The sequence below is a fragment of the Lucilia sericata genome, unplaced genomic scaffold (assembly GCF_015586225.1).
Source record: "Lucilia sericata isolate MDLA Ls3-8-SP2 unplaced genomic scaffold, ASM1558622v1 Contig000431F_arrow, whole genome shotgun sequence".
Taxonomy (NCBI): domain Eukaryota; kingdom Metazoa; phylum Arthropoda; class Insecta; order Diptera; family Calliphoridae; genus Lucilia; species Lucilia sericata.
In genome coordinates, this window is record NW_023994446.1 from 264,042 (window position 1) to 272,114 (window position 8,073).

Sequence of the window (8,073 nt, forward strand, 5' to 3'; positions counted from 1 at the left end):
GCTTTCATATACATATAACAACAACAACACTGCATATTCATTAAGTATTTCGTTTCATATGTTTGGATGGCTGTGTGTTTCATTGCCTTGTGTATTTGGTTTTTGTTTCTTGGTGTATTCAGTTTCGAATATTTGGATGTCTGTTGGTTTCGTTGCGTTGTGTATTTTGTTTTTGTTTATTTTTTAATATTTCGTTTTGTATATTTGGATGGCTGTGTGTTTCATTGCCTTGTGTATATTGTTTTTGTTTCTTGGTGTATTCAGTTTCGTATGTTTGGATGTCTGTTGGTTTCATTGCATTGTGTATTTTGTTTTTGTTTTTTATATACTTCGTTTCTTATGTTTGGATGCTGTTGGTTTTACTGCCTTGTGTATTTTGTTTTTTGTGTGGTTATTTCGTTTAGCACTGTTGTTGTTCATTTTGTTTTGCTATTGCTATAATAATGATACAGTCGGGAAAATGAAATACATTTAAATTTTATGAAATTGAAATTTATTAAATACACTATGGTGAAGGGTATATAAGATTCGGCAAAGCCAAATATAGCACTCTTACTTGTTTTTTTAATTTTATTTATGAACAAAAAACAAAATTCTCTTAAAAAAGGTAGGCAAAAAACTTAGTTGATTCACTGTATTAGGGTTCTATGAATCGACTTTCGAATAATCGAACAATCGACTTTTTGTCGAAAAAAGTCGAAAAGTCGAAGTCGACTATTTTGTTCCAAAAAAGTCGATAACTCGACTATCGTCTATGAAAAAGGTCGAAAAGTCGACTTTGTAAATAAAAGTCGAAAAGTCAAAAAATCGGAAAGTCGAAAAAAGTCGATAAATCGAAAAAAGTCGAAGAAAGCCGAAAAAAGTCGAAAAAAGTCGAAAATTCGGAAAAAGTCGAAAAAAGTCGAAAAGTCGAAAAATGTCGAAAAGTCGAAAAGAGACGAAAATTTTAAAAAAGTGGAAAAGAGGTCAAAAACTCTAAAATAGTCGGAAAAACTCGAAAAAAGTAAAAAGATAGTCGAAAATAGTCGAAAAAAAGTCGAAATAAATCGAAAATAGTCAAAAAGTCGTAAAAAATCAAATAGTCGAAAAGTCGGAAAAAGTCGAAAAGTCGAAAAAAGTCGAAAAGTCGAAAAAAGTCGAAAAAAGTCGGAAAAAGTCGAAAAGTCGACCATTTATAAAATACTAAAAGTCGAAAAGTCTAAAAGTCGACTTTTAAATAAGTGAAAAAGGTCGAAAAGTCGAAAAATCGACTTTTCATAAAATGGAAAAAGTCGAAAGGTCGAAAAGTCGACTTTTAACTAAATGCAAAAAGTCGAAAAGTCGACCCTTTCGTTTCAACTATAGAACCCTACACTGTATATACATATTATTATTACAGGCAAATCCCGGTATAACGAATGATATAATGTCAGGCCCTTTCGTTAAATCGAAATATTCGTTATATCGGAATTATTTTTTCTAGTAAATTTCTTTATTTAATGGAAAAAAACCATTCAAATTAATGTATGAAAATATTGCTTCAAATTTTATTTCAAACAACTAATAACAACGCACACGTTTTTCCATTTTGAACGGAATGAAAAATTTGTGAAGGATTTTAGTTTTCTAACAACTTTAATTTCCTGCTATTTCCTTAACCTTATTTTATTATCTAGAAGATAGAATTAAACTCTTTTGAGGAAAAACTTAACTTGAGAATCGATAACTGAGTCTCATGCTGATAACTTCAAAACCCTGGAATATTGCGCCATATTGGGGTATCGAAATAATTTATTTTGCTGTAAAATTGTATTATTTCAATGTATCCCTTTTAAACACTATTCAAGCTAAATTTACCATTAAATTCACATCTAACAGATTTATGCTTTTTAGATTATAATGTAGGGAATTTTGATCGATAGGTCAGATATGTAGTATAACTAAAATTAGGAATATGGGCGACTTCTTTCATTTTTACATTATAATCTAATTGCTCAATCAAGTTTTTGATATTAACAATATAAATATAAAATCAAAAGCTGGATTTTTTAGGTATTTTTTCTTTTTATTCGTTATATCGAGTATAAAATTTCTTAAACGTTCGCTATATAAGGTAGTTAATGTTAAAAATTTGGCTGTTCGTTATATCGGATTTTCGTTAAAGTGAGATTCGTTATACCGGGATTTGCCTGTATTTCACAAGAAAAATAAAAAATATATTTTTCAGTTCCCTACCAGCGATTGAAAATTCTGACCTCAGAATAATATTTAAAAAATCTATTTTTTCGAAATTGGTCTCAAAAATTTCGTTATTTTGTGCTGATTATGGGAAAAATAATTTTAAAATTTTTGTAGAATAATATTGGTTCACAAAATGATTTTTAGTGGGTTGGAGAGGCATATTGTTTTCGCTTTTTATCGAAATGGGTGTCAAAATTATGTTAATTTTTAGTTCATATAGAAAAATATTTAAAAATAGTTTGGCATTTGGTTTAGTCCATTTCAGAATTTTTTAGAATTTTTGAAATTTATATGCCCCTTATAATACAATAAAAGTCGTTTTGTGGACCAGAAATACATTAACAAATTTTTTTTTTGGGTGTCAAAATTATGTTAATTTTTAGTTCATATAGAAAAATATTTAAAAATAGTTTGGCATTTGGTTTAGTCCATTTCAGAATTTTTTAGAATTTTTGAAATTTATATGCCCCTTACAATACAATAAAAGTCGTTTTGTGGACCAGAAATACATTAACAAAATTTTTATTATGTTTCTCGCAATAAGCTCAAAATTACGGAATTTTTGACACCCAATTCGAAATAGAAAACTGTTTTTGAACATATTTTCAATCGCAGGTAGGGAACTGAATACCTTTTCAAAATAATTGTTTTTTATTTGCTTTGGTAACGTAATAGGTTTTGGAAGTTTACAAAATTAAAAAAAAAATCGTGTGTCACTAACTAATTTTTTTCACCTTCTTTTTATGTTTTTGTCCATAGCTTTAAACTTTTGGACACTATTCGTTATTGTACTGATTAAAGACACTTAGGAGTTAAATTTTTACAAGCTTATCTGTGTCACCTTACGTATTACAACTTGGATGTTGAAATTTGTCACCAGGATTTTTGCAATTTTGAATTTTTTAACGTTTTTTTTACCGGGCGCTGACGCCCCTAAATATAATACAAAAATTGGGACAACAGTGGTTAGCTGATGTTATTATACATAGTATGGTATATATCTCGTTAATGTGCCCTGAATAGTAGATGGCGCGGCACATTAGCACTTATATAGAAAATAATTTGAATAATTGCGTAAATAGGGTTTTTTGTTATTTTGAAATATAAAATCGGAGTAGCATGAAAAAAAATTCGAATCCAAAAATTTTAGGAACTGTTTAAAAATTTTGCAAAATTTAATTTTTGCGGTTTTATATATCAAACATCGACTTATACAAACATTTAATGAATAGACATGAAGATAATGACAAACACAATGGTTTGGGATCATAAATGTATTTAGAATATCCATGTAAGCTACAAAGACGTCACTTTTATCTAAACATATTTTGCCAAGGCACATCATGGATGATGCTCAAAATTTGTCAAAATTATCACCATTTGCAAGTTTTCTTAATATTTTAATGTAAAACTGGGGCGCAGTTAAATAATTGTAGGTTTTGTGGGCCAAATAAAATGTACCTAACATCAAAAAGCATCATTCTATAAATATTTAATTTCTTCAAACTATAATTTTTTAATTATAAATCAAGCTCGTAGATTTCAGATATTAACAGTTTCTTCTTAAGTTTTACTAATTCGCTATTTTTCAAAAACTATAAACATCAAGTTAAAAAAATACTAAAATCAAATTTCTTACTGTGTATTTTTAAAATTTTTGAAAATAATTTTTTTTTTCAAATATAACACATATAAATACTCTTTTTAAGTATTTGCTTAAATATTTAGGTGAAAACCGCTATAACTTTTGCGCCCCTCGATCAAAATGATTAACGCGAACGGATTCATCACGTGTTAGGGTCTGTTTATATTCACACAAAATATTTTGAATGTGCCTTCAAACTAATTTTTTGATTTTTTAACTCTAAAATTAAAAAAAGATAATTGCTCATATATATTCTTAGACCTTATGAAATTCTAAGTCGATCTAGCTATGTCCGTCCGACCGTATGTCTGTCTGTATAAAACAGTCTCACGTTAACACGAAGCAACAAAAATTAACGAAATTCACCCAAAATATTTATGATAAATATTTATGAAAATCGTTTCACATCGGGAAAAGTTATGAATCAAAATTAAAAAAAAAAAAACTCCAAAAAAACTGTGCAATATAACACCACGAAAATCATTATACATTTGTTTCTATACAAGAGCTTTATTCCTGTTGAAAATTGGTGGCATCGGTCCATAATTTCATATACCTCCCATACAAATGTACATATTCCCGGAAAATGAGTTTATTGTTAATAACTTCCGTTCGAATGTCAATATCTTCACAAAATGTTACCAATTACAGTTTTATGTCATCTGGAGAAAAAAAATTTGGATCGGTTCACAATTGGTCATAGCTCCCATACAAGGTCCCCTTCAGAAAAACACTTAAACGCATATAACTCATTACGAAATAACGATATACATACAAAATTTTGGAGCAAATATTACTTTTATACTCAGAAATGTTATTTTAAAAATTTTTCACGATCGGTCCTTATTTGGTCATTGCTACTACACAAGGTCCTTACAAAATTTGGCACAAATATTATACAAAAATGCTATTTCAAGATGTGGTTCACTATTGGTGGTAGCTCCCATACAAAGTCACCGAAAATCACTTAAACACACAATACTTCGTAACTTTTTACAATCGGTCTCTAACACTATGTAACAAATTTTCGGTAAAGACCAACGGGAAATGAAAGCAGACAATTAATGGTCCCAATTCCCTAAAGGGCTTTAAAAAGTTGGCTCGTATTATTAATTTATAAGCATTTTAAACTTAGCTTTTTAGGACAATTTTCTCATATGTAATATCAAAAAAATTTTGAGCTCTAATTATGGTGATATTCGGTATAAATTCGGTGAAACTCTTTTATTAGTTACGGTTTTGATTTTATCGAGGTTCAAAGTTCATATTTCTAAGAGTTTTTCTAAAAAGGATTAAATTTGATCATGTATATATTCTAACATATTTATCCGATTTTAATCTTTTTAGACTGTAATTAATGCTTATGTGTTGTAGTTTGACAATACTTTATTTGAATTTTAAGGTTTTAAAATAAGGATAATGACATCAAAAAATGTACTTGAGTCAAGGATATCTTAAAACGGTAACTCCCATTTTAATTATTCCTTTACTGAAATTGGTTTACAATATCAACAACAATATCTCAAAAAATCAGAGTTGGACCATGAAGGGATCCATAGAAAATCTAATTTTAGTAAACTAATCCATTTTACTTTCGTACAATTTTAAAAATTTTTAATTTTATTTGTTTATAAATCAAATAAAATTTGAAAGTAGAGCATCTACTAACAACTTTTAAAATAAAAAGGAAATAAAAGCCCACAAGGTATAAACACTAATAAATTTAAATATCTTAGACCTTAAGTAATTGAGTAATTTATATATTGACTTATTGGATTACATACATATAGAATACATATCAGAACAATTTTTCACAAAATATGCAAAACTTTAAATGCCTATAAATTTAAAACTCGAGCCAACTTTATATATAAGATTAGTTTTACAAAATAGCAAATATGTATAATAAAATTTTCGTAAAAGTTACATTGAAGTATTATTCGATTAATGGACAAAAATTGTTCGAATTATTGTATAGTATGTATGTATGTATGTATGTATGTATGTTGTATGTATGTATGTATGTATGTATTGTATGTATGTATGTATGTATGTATGTCTGTATGTATGTATGTATGTGTATTTATGGTGTATGTAATGTATGTATGTATGTTGTATGTATGTATGTATATGTATGTATGTCTGTGTATGTATGTATGTATTCTGTCTGTGTATGTATGTATGTATGTATTTATGTATTGTAGTCTGTCTGTCTGTTGATCTGTATGTTTTCTGTTTCTGTAATGTCTGTTGTTGTCTGATGTGATGTATGTTGTCTGTTGTATGTATGTTTGTCTGTTGTATGTCTGTCTGTCCTGTCTGTCGTCTGTATTGTCTGGTCTGTTGTATGTCTGTCTGTCGTCTGTCTGCTGTCTGTTCTGTCTGTATGTCTGTCTGTCTTTGTCTCTTCTGTCTGTCTGTATGTATGTCTGTCTGTCTGTCTTCTGTCTGTCTGTCTGTCTGTCTGTCTGTCTGTCTGTCTGTCTGTCTGTCTGTCTGTCTGTCTGTCTGTCTGTCTGTCTGTCTGTCTGTCTGTTGTCTGTCTGTCGTCTGTCTGTCTGTCTGTCCTGTCTGTCTGTCTGTCTGTCTGTCTGTCTGTCTGTCTGTCTGTCTGTCTGTCTGTCTGTCTGTTGTCTGTCTGTCTGTCTGTCTGTCTGTTGTCTGTCTGTCTGTCTGTCTGTCTGTCTGTCTGTCTGTCTGTCTGTCTGTCTGTTGTCTGTCTGTCTGTCTGTCTGTCTGTCTGTCTGTCTGTCTGTCGTCTGTCTGTCTGTCTGTCTGTCTGTCTGTCTGTCTGTCTGTCTGTCTGTCTGTCTGTCTGTCTGTCTGTCTGTCTGTCCTGTCTGTCTGTCTGTCTGTCTGTCTGTCTGTCTTTCTGTCTGTCTGTCTGTCTGTCTGTCTGTCTGTCTGTCTGTCTGTCTGTCTGTCTGTCTGTCTTGTCTTTGTCTGTCTGTCTGTCTGTCTGTCTGTCTGTCTGTCTGTCTGTCTGTCTGTCTGTCTGTATCTGTCTTTCTGTCTGTCTGTCTGTCTGTCTGTCTATGTCTGTGTCTGTCTGTCTGTCTGTCTGTTGTCTGTCTGTCTGTCTGTGTATGTATGTATGTCTGTGTATGTATGTATGTAGTATGTATGATGTATGTATGTATGCATGTGTGTATGTATGTATGTATCACGGATAGTGAAGTACAAACTTACTTTCCAATTGTTACAATCAAAACATATATCACAAAAAACATAAACTGTTCGCAAAAATAAAAACATTTAAAAACAAAGTAGAAGTTCCTTCTTTTATTTATTTAAACAACAACAAGGCTGCAGGTTCACAAGTAAGTATAATCAAGCTCTTTGAATTTACATATCAATCAATACTCGCTGATATATTCTACTGCATTTGTGCCCTACATTGTTACAGCTCCTGGAACAAATTGCTAAATATTCTGCAAGAAGATACCGGTGATAGACAGAGTGTAACCCTCCGCCGAAAATTAAAAAGCAGACACAACATGGGCGATATGTAAGAGAACTATAAGCATGAAATGTGGACTTAGTCCTACTTTGACGTATTGGTTTTATAAATGTTTTGACTTCTTTGTACAAAAAGTGTAATATCAAAATACAACAGGGAGTTCAGCTTACATGCTGCTTGGGTAAAAATGATGCCAGAAGCACAACGTCAAGCAAGGCCCTAGAAACGTTGCTAGATATTCCGCCCATTGAAACATATTTAAGATTTGAGGCGGCACTTACAAGCGAACGTCTCATAACTTTAGGTGAACTGGCCAAAAGCGGTTATATGTGTACTGGACATATTGGAAGGCTATATATATTGGGAAATTCTTAGGAATGACGGCCAGGAAACAGAGTTCAAGAATGTTGAAAGATAATATGTTCAGTGGACACTATGTTGTTTATTTTACCAACAAACTTTTTTCTTCCATGAAAAGCAGCGCACAACAGGCCCGATAGTGGCCTGTTTCTAATACATTAATAAATAGTACGATTTTCTTAAATAAAACATACATACATATAATAAAGAACATTTTTAACAGGAATCAAAATGGAATTATATAAACAAAAGAATTATTACATATTATATTCTGAATTGTTACTTTGTGTTTTTTTTTTTTTTCAAAGTAACAATTTTTTAATTTTATTAATAGAGAAAACGCAGATTTTTTAAGAAAAGTAATAAACCGAGAACCGTTTTTTTTAAA